A 14,318-nucleotide genomic window follows, 5' to 3' on the forward strand; every position below is an offset into this window, starting at 1 on the left:
CTCCTTATGAAAAATTCCTTGGATAAGATTCCCAAATTCAATTTATTTTTCACAATCTAAGGAACTATAAAAAAACCTGGAAAATCTGCTTATCTGAATCTGAGCAAGTATGGTTTTATTATATATTGGAAAGGACACAAGCTCAAGTAAGGTATTTTTCCCTTTTGCTTGTAACTCCTATGATGAAGGGATAGGTTTTGAGCATTGAAGTAGCGGATTTTTTAATGTTTGGCCCAACTACAGTTTGTTTTGGCAGAACACTTCTATTTGACAACAAATACATGTTTTCCATGTCCTAAATGATTGGTTTCCACCTTCCAAACATATTACTTCACAAGGCATCATTTTTCTTTGCAATAAAAATTATAGGAGGTAGAGATGTTTACATGGTACAGAGGAAAATAGTCAATAAAAGGGGGTTTGCTGGCTACCAACTTGCAGAGTACAATTGCCTGAACAAAAGGCTTAGGCCTATTACAGCCATCTGCTGACCCATTCGGTAGCAAGGCTTTTCCAAAAGTGTCCAGAGTAATCTTTTAGTTGCAATATCTCTTTTCTTGGGGACAAAAAAAAAAAAAAAGAAAGAAAAGTTCAGAATCTGTTTGTTGTACTGTTTCTCTGAATTTCATTACTCTGAAAGCCACACAGTGAGCGGTGTGCTGTTGGTGACAGCCCTGCCAAAGCTTTAGGCTTTTGCTGCTCTAGGTACAAAAAGTAAGCCCACAGTGAGAGCTGCCAGGGGCATCAGGCCTCCCTGTGGACAGCAGCTGACACACAGCAGTTCCCTCAGGAACAAGAGCCACCACAGTAGCAGCATGTTCTCTCAGGGCTCTGGCATTAATGTTTTTGCAACTCCTGTTTCACAGTGTCTGGCCGCCAGCTTGCTCTGATCAATTACTTCTTATTTTGCCTGTGTGTAAAGCTGGCACTGAAGTGGATCTGCACATTTCTGGCAGTATAATAGCAAAAAAGGTCTACTTGGTTAAGATCTAGTCAGGCACAAGTCACAGACAAGGGGGACGTTCATTGTGTAAAGTGCATATGCAGGGTGATGAACTTCACTCAACTAAGCCACAGAGATTTTCCCTGGCAGCCTTCTTATGTCTGAGCTTCCAAGTTGAAAGACGTCATGGGCAGCTGCTGGGGTTAATGAGATCAATCATGGAGTAAGTGGGGGTTTTTTCTCTTCCCTCAAGATGTGACAGCAGAGAGCAATCTGTAGGTTAGTTATGAGTACAAGCCTGGGCAAAATGAATAGGGGAAGAAATTCCACATGGAGATCATTGAGAGGTAGGTGGGCACTATCTCTTTTGTATTTAGATCTGACACTAATTCAAAGCTTCCACTGCAATGAATGGCACCTAAGATACTATGAATTTGGGGATGAAAGAAACCCAGTCATTCATTTTAGGAAACCAATTAAAAATAATGATTACACATACTCAGACAAAATGTGGTAACATGCGGCCTGCCTGATTAGTGTTTCATAAACCACTGTTGTATTTGATCATAAACGACACATAAAAAGAAATGTTGGTTTAATCCTTTGTTCCTAACTTACATGTTGCATATGAGCTTCCTATGAAAGAAAGCAGAACAATAAAGTCTGGTTACTACCTCCACAACAAAAAGTGAGCTCATATGAAATTCTAAATCAAGAAAACAGATTTTATTGGCAGCCATTTGTATGAAGTAATATACTCCAAGAACATAGAATTCCTTATTAAGGATAATAAAGAATGTAAGACTGTAAGTGTCATATTGGTCAAAAGAAATGTAAATGTATCTGAGAAAAGGATGAAAAAGAAAAGAACAAATGGATCAGTCATGAAAAATTTGAATATTATTTGGGTAAACAAAGCTCTTGTTATTCAATTCAGGTGAATGTTCTTGCCTTTACATATTATTGTAGCTTCATAGCTCAGTCTTTAGAGAACAGGCTTAGCTCTCTGGTGGTGACTTGCATTTGAAAACTGAACTAAACCATATGTTTAATGCAGAAGCTTCTTTTATACAAGTGAGATTTTCAACTTTTCATATGATATGTTTGAATCACTAATTGCTAATTGCAGATTCCCTCACTGTTCTTTTTAGTGACATATTTGTACCAACCACTGAAAGATTATATCGAGAACATCAATTGGTGCATAAATATTTATGAATACTTAAGTGGAATAATCAAGTGTAATAAACTCTCCAGAGATACTCCTGGTATCTGAAGCGAATTTTAAGAATCATATAATATGTACATATATGCTGTGAAAAAGGTTAACATTTGCCTTGCCAGAATCCCTCTGTTATTAGAGGAATTAATTTGCTTTTGAGCTTTCCAAACAAACTTCTCACTTAAAACAGTTGTTTTTGGGGGGGAAGAGATCTCTAGGCTAGTAAGAATAATTTTATTCCCAGTTTACTTCTCAAGAGACAGCAGTGCCTCTTTAAGTTTGTGACTTAAAATTTTGTTAGCACTGTAGTTTTTCCCCTTCAGAAGTACAGAACTTCTGTAATTTCTTATGGCTTTATTAGCAGCAGAGGCTGAAAGGAGCCCTGCTGAGTAAGAAAACTAAGCACGGCAGTAGGCACCTACAAGGCACCTTGTTCCACCCTGTGCAGCTTTTCAAGTGGAGAAGCCTCAAAAAGTGCAAAGGGAAGAGAGTTGTTCCCCATTCCTGCTTCCATTTAGAAGGACAAGATATTGCTGCTGGATATCTAGAGGAATTTGCCATTGTTGTGGCAAATTTTGTGGAGTTGCCCTGTTTCTCTCCTTGGACTGAAAAAGAAGTACTGATTATGAAGTTTTATATTAGGATGTCTCTGACAACTCACTGGCTTCTCAGAAGCATAATTACAGGTAATATGTGTAACACAGAAAAAACTGATTCTGCATAATGGTGACATTTTTAGAGATTTTTATGGAAAAAATAGGTTTTTTACATATTTTGACAGAAACTGAGACCTGGAATGCAGATATAGCCTGTTACAGCAGGGATTACTGCAACAAGCATATTTCAAACCAGGAGTCCCGTGGAAACGAAGTATATATGGACAGATTTGTGGTAGATGTTTCAGAGATGTTTATTTCTCCAGCCACATGGCCGGGGCTCAGCTCAGGAACTCCGCAGTCACGGGACCCCAGGGTCCTTGGCCACCCCGGGGAACACAAACCAACCAATGGGAAATGAGACTGACCAGGGGCAGGGAGACCCCATGTCTCCCCTCCAGGGCCCATCTCCCAGGGCTCCATGGCAGGGGAGGAGACCCCAACAATAGCCAATCCTACATATTCTCTCTTGCTGTCAGGATGCTAAGTCTCTGCAATTTATTATTTTAATACTCCAGTCATTCCAAAATCTTTCCATTTACTCCTAACTTCCAGTGAACTTAGTCTTGACACACAAAGCTGTATCATGTCGGCCTCACTGGAAAGAGAGCATTATCTGGGAATCTTGGCTTTAGGCTTTGTCATCACCATTCCTGAACCACAGCTTGGTCTAAGGGTTTGGACTGTAGCCCTTTACATTTCTTGTCTTAGCAGAGTGATATGTTAGACTTTAAATCTAAAAGTAAGATATTTAAGAACTAAAATTATTATAAATTCTTTTAAAATTTTTATAAATGAAGTTCTTAATCTAAATTTTACTAGTGATTTCCTCCAACTTTTTGTGGTACGACAACTGGAATTTTGATTCCAGAAATTAATACTCTCACATCACCTCTTAATGCACAAAAACTTCCATGAATTAAATATAAAACTAGGAATTCATTCAAATTAATCCTGTGTTACTTTTTATGAATTCTATTTCACTGTGGTTTCAAGGCTTCAAGCCTTGAACATTACTTTTTTGATGGCACATAACAAACTTGATGGCCCAAATACCCTGATTCAATTTCGGCAGTTCTAGACTATGATCTTGCAATGAATTCAGTGATGACAGAGATCATTACAAAAGTCAGGGATCAAGACCTGACACAAAGAAAAAGCTAAACAGATCAGGGTCAGTGGTGTGTATGCACTGAAGAACTGATTCATGTGCTCATATCCTATTAACTGTTATTTTAATGCTGAAGTGATTTGCTGAGTATTTCCCTGGAAGATTTGCATTTCAACTCATGCAAAATGAGAAGCACCACTGGATATTTCCAATAGTCTCACAAGAAACTGGCAAAATATTGTCATTCCATGTGAGGCAGATCACAAAATCAAATGGAACATAAAATGCTGAGGGGTTTTTTTGATAATAACATAATCCATTTTACACCACATCCCCTCTCTCTATTTCCTGCAAGTAGGTATTATAGGTAAGGAAGGAAGGAGGAAATGGTGTTATCCCTGTTTACTGAATAAAATAATTCATCATCCAAAGCTTGGTCTTGCATATTTCATTACCATTAAACACACAGAGATAAATAAAAGAGTTCTGATGTTCCATTTTGATTTTAATTTCCAAAGGCATTTCATAAAGCTCTATAATGTATGTTCACCCAGTGATAACATTCTCTTTAAGTAACTTTCAATATTAGTAGCAACATGATGATCTTTTTTCCCATTAAAAATGTTTTCCTCAGTGATAAATAATCAATGTCAATTATTTTGTCTCCATTTTGTGGAGAGATGAATAACCAGGCACAGCTAAATACTGCTGCAGAACAGGTTTATGTAGATGTATAACTTTATTCTATTAGTATACATTCATATATAATAACAACAAATGTATAGTTGTAACTCCTTTTTTCCTACTCTTCATATAGGAGAAATACTATTTAATGTGTTGCTGTAAAAGAAAGGAGCAGAACTACTTACTAAGTAGGGTTTTAAGCTTTCATTTAATTTCCTTTTTCTCTTGGGCCATAAAATAACTCATGAAATATGAGATATTTAGTATGACTAATTAATCCCCATCTGATGTTTTTTTCTAATATTATTACCATATTAATTAGCTAATTAGCCTAACATTGCCAATGGTAATAAAATGAAAGCAATACTGGAACCACTCTTGTTGAGTTGTAGTCTGGCAGACTTTATTGCATTTAAAGTATTTCTGAAACAAATTGCAGTTCTAGGGAGGGAAGGTAAGAATTGCACCCTGTATCAAATCTATTTGACACCACCAGAAAGTCTACCAGGCAACTTCAAGGCAACAGGCCTTTTATACCAACATGTGCAACTCGAGATACTGATGTTCCCTTTCCTTTCTATGAAAATAAAATAGTACCAAGTAAGAATTTTTAAGACAAGGAAGAGATGGTTCAAAAATTCAGCATATTTCAATTGAATACACAGATCAGTAGACAGATAGATAACAGTTAGGTAATCAGACATTATTGTGAGGGAATTGTTTAGAAAACTGACAAACCAGGCCAATTTTTGAACTTCACTGAATGAATTAGTGGTACATTTCTTGCTAAAGTTTTACTTGTGAATTATTAATCACAATCGCTACACATGCAACACTATTAGTCTTTTATACTCATGTGCTGAATTATCTCTGAATATACAATAACATAGGGCCAATGATCTATAGTTGCTAACAGTGGCCATCCTTCTTGGTGTGACTAGTCACTAACGTCCAAGTGATCAGGCTGGAGAACTCATTGATCAAGGGCCAAAACCAAAGGGATTTTCTCATCTTTCTTCTTGATTTTTCTGTACTTATGTCTGATGGTTTTATGTCATCTTCCTCTCCTCAGAAGGGGAGTCTAATCCATCCCAATCATGTTTCTGCGGTTTCCTTTGTTTTGTCAGTCATCCTTTTGTGTATCCAAGGAATGCTATTTGTACTCCTTTAGACTTATCTTTCTCTGTCTTGCACTTCTTCATTAATTAGACACGTGCCTTTATATGCCAACACACACCTCTTTGCTTGCCACTTTGGTGGACATACTGCCCATACACTAAGTAAAATGCTTATACATTTTTTTCTGATGACACCATGATACAAAATATCATCAAACTGTTTTAAAGCTATGTTAGTTTGCATATAATCATATTAAAGGCAATAATATTATTTATATCCTTATCATCACATTGTTAATTTGTAAGTGCTTTAGTTACAAGAGTTAGGCAGCAGAGTGCCACCTCATGTTGATCGCAACTGAAAACAATTACTTTGACATTTTTCTATGGTAGCTATGCAAAACATGTTTGGTTAACTCACCTCAGAGAATAATGAAAAAATGTTTATGTATATTCAGGGTCTGAGTTCTGAAATATAAACTCATTACATTACAGCACTGGCAAAATAAAGAGGAAAGGAATAAAGTTTAAAAACCTCACTTTTCTTTCATTAATAAACACCACTTAAAAACTGTTTTCTTGTCAGACTACATCAACACTATTAGCATTAGACTTGGTTGGAGTTTTAAAGTTGTAGCAATAGTAAAGAGCCTCTCTGATGAGTTCAATTTGTAGTCTAATAATCTAAACGGAGTCCATGAAAGTAGTCTGATGCAATCCTACAAAAAGGAGGCTATGTCAAAATGAGGCTTATCCTGGCATCAGTTATTGGTTCCATGCAATCTTCACTCAGTACTCTGTCCAAGCAGTTCCTTAGATGTGCTCAAATTGCTTATACAAACAAGTGCTCATCACAGTGTAAAAGGATCAAGACAGTAGAAAAATGTTCGATGTTTACTTCCCAATTTTATAGCTGTCCTCAGAGCAACTCAAATCTCAGCAAGACCCCCTGAAGTGGGTGATACCACTATCACCATGGAACACATACACTCACATTAGTCATGCTACAATGACATTTAAACTGTGCTTGCTTATCTGAAGAGAAAGAAATCATAAATCCTATCTTAAGCTTTCCTAGAACTTTTTGCTTGTAGCTTTTTCACTGCAAGTTCACCTTTATTATCTTTTTTCCTCAGGTGCTTGTTCCCACTGGCTGATCCTAATCCTAGGGCCTGATATACCACCTCCACAAGTGCCTGGCAAAACTTGCTCTAAATCAAATGTTTTGTTTGGATTTCTGTTCCATTCTTGTGGATAGCTAAAGGAAAGTCTTTGACTAAAAAGTGTTATTTTCTTTCATTATGTTCTGCAAGACACCTTGAATTATACTCTTCTGTGCCAATGAATGCATTCAAAACACCACAGGAACGAAGGAAGCAGCCTGTTTCCTGAGTTTTCTCTGGGATAACTTAGGTGAAAACATGGGAAATCTTGACTAATTGTTTGTGCAAAGCTACTTTATATTCTCACCACAGTTGAATCTCATTCATTTATGGCATTGAGAATTATTTGTGAATAGATCTAAGAACCAGGAAGTAAGGGAAGTCAGTCTTATAGCATAAGATACACAGATTATATCTTTACAATGTATTTAGTGCTTTAATCAATGATCGTGTTTTGCAGTTTATAAGTTGTTGTTGAAGTGAATTGCTTTTGAAAGGCACAAATGGTTTTCAAAAATGTATTTATTAACATATTTTCTCTATCTTTAAAATGAAAAAGCTATTACCCATCCCATATGGGCATTTCCAGAGAAGTTACCATTTCACTCATCAACAGTATAGTAAATGCAAATCGACTTATAGATGAAAACCGATACTTTAGCTAACACATATATTTCTCAAACTCACATCTATTGAATGTCAGCTCCGTGTTATGTTTATTTCTGTACAAGGGATTTCTAAAATGCTCTTGGAAGTCGTTCACCTTGTTAGATAACTTTTGAAGTTGAAAGAGTTTTTCTTCTCTGCTTGTTACTGAACAATGTTCTTATGTTTGTCAGTGCAATTAATATAGTTACATATCATATGTTTGTTGATTATACCTCTTCAAATTTTCAGATGTCATGGAGAATGCAAAAAATATCTTTTGCAAATGGAGGGGAGAAGGGAAGTAGATATTACTAGAGCTGTTAATCAGAATATTGTTTACTGTCAAGTTAAAAGTTCACTTCTTTATCAATTTGAGGAAGGTCTGTAATTTACTCCCATGCCATATTGGAAGCCATTCTCTCCCAGCTCTCTTATGCCAGAAGAACCCCCAGAAGATATCTCACTGGGTTGGACAAAGGATCCATTTAGCTCAATATCAAATCTCCACAAGAGACAAAAGAAGTTATCACTACTGTATGCATGCTCTGTATGTACTTGTCACCACAAAGAGCATACAAGTTTGAGGGCTGTGTACAGCCCACTCCCATCACAATTAATACTATCCTCAGTTGTTGAACAAGAAATCAGAGGGCACGTACCTGACTTTGCCTCTTACAACCTATTCATGGGCCTGTTGTCCGTGAAGTCATTCAAATGATTGCTGAACCTGCATATGCTATGTTCCTCCAAAATTTACTGCTGCAACAAGTTCCAGAAGATTGCTTATTGTTAGATAAGATTTAAACATTTGTTTAAACCCAATCTCCTATTAGTTTCCATTGTCCTTTGGTTTTACTGTTACATTTTCAATCTATAAATCAATTTATGATTTTGTAAATGTTAATCCTATCCCTATCAAGCAAAAATACAGGCTGGAAGAAGAATGGATTGAGAGAAGCCCTGAGGAGAAAGACCTTGGGATGTTGATTAATGAGAGCTCAACATGTACACTTGCAGCTCAGAAAGCCAACTGTATCCTGGACCTCATCAAAGGAAACATGGCCAGCAGGTAGAGGAAGGTGGTTCTCTTCCTCTACTCTGCTCTTGTTAGACTGACCCCACCTGGAGTACTGCATCCAGCTCTGGAGACCCAACATAGGGAAGATGTGGACCTATTGGAGCAAGTCCAGAGGAGGTCCATGAAGATGGTCATAGAGCTGGAGCACCAGTTCTATGAAGACAGGCTAGGAAAGATGGGGCTGTTCAGCCTGGAGAAAAGATACAGGGACACCTTACAGCATCTGGAGAGGGACTTTTTATAAGACCATGTAGTGATCAGACAAGTGGAATGACTTTTAACTGGAGCAGGGTAGATTCACCATGAGGGTGGTGAAATACTGGCAAAAGTGGCCCAAAGAAGCTGTGGATGCCCCATTCCTGGAATTGTTCAAGGTCAGGTTGGATGGAACTTGGAGTGACTTTATCTAGTGGAAGGTGTCCCTGCAGTGGCAGGGGCTTGGAACTAGATGATCTTCTAGGTGTCTTTCAACCCAAACCATTCTCTTTTCTAAATTGCAATTGCCAGCTCTGACTTCAGTCTTACTTACATCTGACTTAGATACTTTCTCCTAGATGCATTACTTTTTAATTTAATAAGCTTAAGTGAAGCGAGCTTGCTACTATTTTGTTGAAATTCTACCTGATATCCCTCTGACAGACAGTATACGTCAGTTCCCTACATGTTTAATGATAAGGTTGACTTGTATTCTTCTTTTGGATTAGATTTTGATTGGTTGTTGTTTAAATGATGCAGCACATATATTCAAGGTGTTTTTTTTTATTGCAGCAGTCACTAATAAACTCACTTTTAAATGAACAAACCATACCTAGCTAATTGTAAGAAAAGTTACTTTACATACTTTTCCTGTAGGTGTAGTATAAAAGTCCTGGTTCTTCCGAATATCAAAGCAGAAGCTTTGTTTTACTGTAGGCTTGTAATGTTCCTTTTTCTTAGGAATAATTGGAGTTGGAGGAGTTGGAGGAATGACATAATTTTTACTTGATGATAATGCTGCTTACAAGCCAGGCTCTAGACAAATTGCTCTTCCTAGTCGTTATAGAGAATCTTACTAAATCTTCATAAACATAAGTAATCCAAGAATTTCTGATGACTATGAACTCTTCAGACCTTTTCACACTAAACATAGAGACTCATTTGTATCTCTGATCCCCTTTTCTCTTAAGCTATTAAAAATTTACCTAAAAAAACACTCTCAGACTTACCATATATTGCAAGTCTACCAAAGTCAGGTTGTTATACGTGCTTCAGTGTGTAAAAGGCACTGTGACAGAGGCTGTTCAGTGACCACTTCCTCTTTCCCTGGGGAGGATGTATTTTTCAGGACCTGACAAGTATCACTTACTCACAGAACCAAACAATCCAGAAGTGCTCCAGCTGAGAATTAATTTAGCAGGGATATAAGATACCTTCAATGAGAAACAGGAAGATAAGTGGATCTAATCTTAGTTACTCCAAGCATCTTACTTAGCTGCTGCTAAGGTTAGGAACCTAGGCTGGCCAGGAATCATTGAACTCCAGACAAATCTGTCTCAACAGCGAATACTAGTTCTGCCACTCAGTATGAACAGCCATTCCTCCTGGAATTGCCTTTGGATCAGAGGTGAGAATAATTTCTTATCTAGTTCTTCTTTACAGGATAAGTATGTTCTCAGATCCAGCAAATACACATAGATTTCCATCATTATCAATAGCAAAGTGTCTGGTTGAAGATGCTTTGTTATAAAGCAAACTTCTGCTTCTGTACACTGAGGTAAATCCAAAGTATCACACACAGTAAGCTCCTTGAGACCAGAATCTGACCCATGCTTTCAATTACCTAGTATTTTTTTTCTAGTGGAGACTGTACTACAACCTTCAGTATTAAAAATGAGCATTCCATTATTCCATTTTTCTGAGTTTATGAATTAATGTCTCATTCAGTAGCTCCAACTACCTGTAAATTATTATATGAATGAAGAAAATACTTCTAAATCCTTTGAATTCACTAAAAAGAAATTCATTAAAGTTTAGAAGACAAGGGCATTGTATCTATGAGGGCAGATGAAATCTTGGAATCTGAGCCTAGACCTCTCAGCAACATCATACAATGCTCTTCGTAGAATCACAGGGTCATAGAATACCAGGCTGGAAAGGGACTTAAAGGATGATCTGGTTCAACCATTCTTGGAAAAAGCACAGTCTAGACAAGATGACCCTGTACCCTGCCCAGACAAATCTTAGAAGTGTCCAACACTGGGGAATCCTCCATTTCTCTGGGGAGATTATTTCCATGGCTGATTGTTCTTGCTGTGAAAAATTGTCCTCTTGTGTCTAATTGGAATCTCCCCAGGTGTAACTGAAACCCATTACCCCTTGCCTGTTCCATGTGACTCCTTGTAAAAATGGAGTCTCCATCTTGTTTGTAGTCACCCTTTAAACAGTGGCACATAGTGATATGGTCTACCTTAAGCCTTCTGTTCTAAAGGCTGAACAAACCCAGTTCTCTCAGCCTTTCCTCATGTCAGGCTTTCCAGTCCTTTGATCATCTTTGAGATCCTTCTCTGGACCCTTTCCAATCTGGCCACTTATATTTTGCCCAACAGGGACCAAAAGTGAGCACATTATTCCAGGTGCAGCATGACCAGTGCTGAGTAGAGTTGGATAATGGCTTCTCTGCCTCTGCTGGTGATTCCCTTATTGATGCAGCTGAGCACCCCACTGGAATGATTTGCTGTAGCAACACACTGTTCACTCATATTGAGCTTGTTGGCCACAAGGACCCCTAGGTCCCTTTCCAAAGAGTCACTCCCCAGCTGGGTAGACCCAGTCTGTGCAGCAGTCCTGGATGATGTTTTCCTAGGTGCACTTGTCCTTGCTGAACTTCCTAAGGTTCTTGTTTGCTCACTCTTCCAGCCTATCCAAGTCTTTGTGTAGGGTGGCTTTCCCTCCCAAAGTATCCATCAACAAACTTTAGAATAACTTTGGGTGGCTCCCATGTGGCCCCATAGATTTGTGTGGGACTGCTTGGTCACAGATCATTTCCCCTTGGATATGGAGGGTTCCATTCTGCTCCCTATCTCTGTCTTTCAGCTTGGGAAACTGGATACCCTGCGAACCACTGGTCTTACTATTAAAGACTGAGGCAAAGCAGCCATTAAGTACTTCTGCCTTTTCTTGATCCTTTGGCACTATATTTCCCCCTGCATTCAATTAAGTGCGGAGATTCTCCTTAGCCCTCCTTTTGTTGCTGATGCATTTGTAGTAACAATTCTTGTTATCCTTAATGACAGTAGCCAGATTAAGTTCTTAGCTGTGTTTTGGCTCTTCTAGTTTTCCCCTTCATAACCTCACAACATCCTTGTAGTCCTACTGAATTGCTTGCCTCTTCTTCCAAAGCTCATCGACTCTCTTTTTTTCCTTGACATCAAGACAAAGCTGTCTGCTCCACCAGGCCAGTCATCCTCTCCACCAGTTCATTCTTTGCTTGGATACACTTGATCCCATCTTGCAGGTCACTTATGAACATGTTAAAAGGGCCAATATCAATCCTTGGGGGACCTCACTTGTGACAGGTTGCCAGATTGAAAAGGGGCATTTGCCACCATTCTCTCACCCCATCCGCCACAGAGACCCCTTGTCTCGACCACAATGCCTCAGTTTCTCCAGCAGGAGGCTGTGAGGAACTGTGTTGAAAGCCTTGACTTAATTGCACTGGATAAAAAAACCTTTCCTAAAAGGAGATAATGGATCTGTTGTTGGTTTCAGAACAGTTCTTGGAGGCCGAGTGTCTTGAACTGTCACAAAATGTTGCATCCATCTTATCTATTAACAGCCTAGGGAAAACCATTTCAGAATGCAAAAAGTTTGAGACTGGAGTTCACTTCTCAGGGTTACAGCTTCTAATGGACTGACTGTCACTGATAAGAAAATGATGGAGGAGCACAATGTTCTTGCAATCTCATTAGCTGGATATATTGTGTGATGTTAAAGTTACCAACCTGCAGAATACTAACACACATCAGCTGCAAAAGAGTGTGAAGGAGAAAGCAATTTAAAGTTATACATGAAACTTTTATACTCTAGTTGTTTCTCTGAAATAACAGTTTGCAGGGCTGTTTTGTTTGGTTTTGTTTGCTTGCTTGTTTTGTATTCTGTGCTTACCTCTTTTAAGACACAGCTTAGTTGGTGTTAATATTAATATAGTAAAAAAATAGCCCTCAACACCAACCAATTGGGAAACCAACCAACCAAAAACCCGTCAGTACAAACAGAGAGTATTTCTTGGATGTGTTTTCTTGTTCCAAGGATTTTTTTTTCACTTTTTTTGTGTCCCTTATGCCAAATATTTCAGTGATGTTGCCTTCTTTTTCAGAAAAGGATTTGAAAATACCCAATAAATTACAAATGGGATTCACTCCTTACAATTGCTTGACTGTCTAATACAGCTATTAGAATGTAAATGTGACATTTCTTACCTAGGGGAAAATCTAAACAAAGAGGCTGACCTTCAGTTATTTATACATTTGTAATAAGCCCACCAATGCTATTTTGAAACTGGATGTCACATGGATTGCTAAATATGATGTAAATACCCCTCCATACATCTTCAGCCTAATCAATAATTTTCCTCTTAAGGTAAAACACTTTTGATGTAATAGAAACTGTCATTCATAAGTCTTTCAGAGACAACTCAGTAGAAGAAATGTGGACTGAGAAACAAGAAACAATGAAATATTTATGGCTTTTCCTTCAAACTACTCAACCTGGAGTTGTATAAAGTGGGCTAAGCTGGTCATAATACTTTGCAATTGTTAGCTAAGAACTATTTGTGATAATCTTGTCTCTGTGGTAGCTTTAGGACAATTTTGTGACAGGTTTGTCTATGTTCTTAAGGACTTTGTTTCTTTGGTCTTGTTGGATCCTGTTTCATAGGTAAGCTAAATTTCCTCAAGAGTCTGGAATAATTTGATTCTGGCTGTTCCTTCCCCTTAGAGGTGTTGCCATCTCCATCATATATGCACCTTTAATGAAAAATGTACATGTGCTAGAGATACTGTTCCAGATACATTCAACTGCTTTCCCAGCAGCAGGAGCTACCATGATCTCTCCATGTAGTTCAGGAATGACCCATGGGAACATGCTAGAATTACGGCATAACACTCAGGTTAGAAGCAGGTAGGGGATTTTGTGTTCTTTGCTGGTAGTTGGGAACTCAGAGTCACCATGAGGTATATAAACTTCTCTTGACATAGAAGGAAAGGTACATACATTTCAAAATGCATCACTTGAGACATCAGGGTAATCTGTACATCCAGATCTCTGTGGGGTTCTGAGTATGGTCAAGTGCTGTTTTTAGCCAAAGAATTTTAAAGACTTACCCATGCATTTTGCAGATGATCCATCAAAAGCTTTTAAGCGTGTGGTGGCAAATTTCTTTTGAGTGTTGTAGTCCATTGTCTCTGGGGTCAGCTCAGGTGTTTGTAAATACTCATTTCATTTTCCATATGCAACAGCACAAATTGCACATATGCATGCTAATCTGCATGTCAGTGAACTGTAAAGGTGTTAACTTTTCTATAACACAGATGATTTTGATAAAGAAATAGAAAAATGCTGCACTCAAATTAGTGATATCAAGCATGAGGGTACACAAAAATGCATCAGAACACACAAATATTTCAAAGAATCATAGATTATTCCAAGTTGGAAGAGT

The 14,318-nt window shown here is 38.0% G+C and overlaps 1 long non-coding RNA gene across 1 annotated transcript in view; it reads left to right on the forward strand.

Annotated features, from left to right (window-relative positions):
- The first annotated feature begins 1,205 nt into the window (after nucleotides 1-1,205).
- Nucleotides 1,206-14,318, forward strand: part of LOC104689838 — a 97,334-nt gene continuing 84,221 nt past the window's right edge. The window contains exon 1 of the long non-coding RNA XR_005601519.1: nucleotides 1,206-1,290. This is a non-coding gene — a long non-coding RNA (uncharacterized LOC104689838). The remainder of the gene's footprint in view (nucleotides 1,291-14,318) is intronic.

This window comes from Corvus cornix, chromosome 2 (genome assembly GCF_000738735.6).
Source record: "Corvus cornix cornix isolate S_Up_H32 chromosome 2, ASM73873v5, whole genome shotgun sequence".
NCBI classification, from domain to species: domain Eukaryota; kingdom Metazoa; phylum Chordata; class Aves; order Passeriformes; family Corvidae; genus Corvus; species Corvus cornix.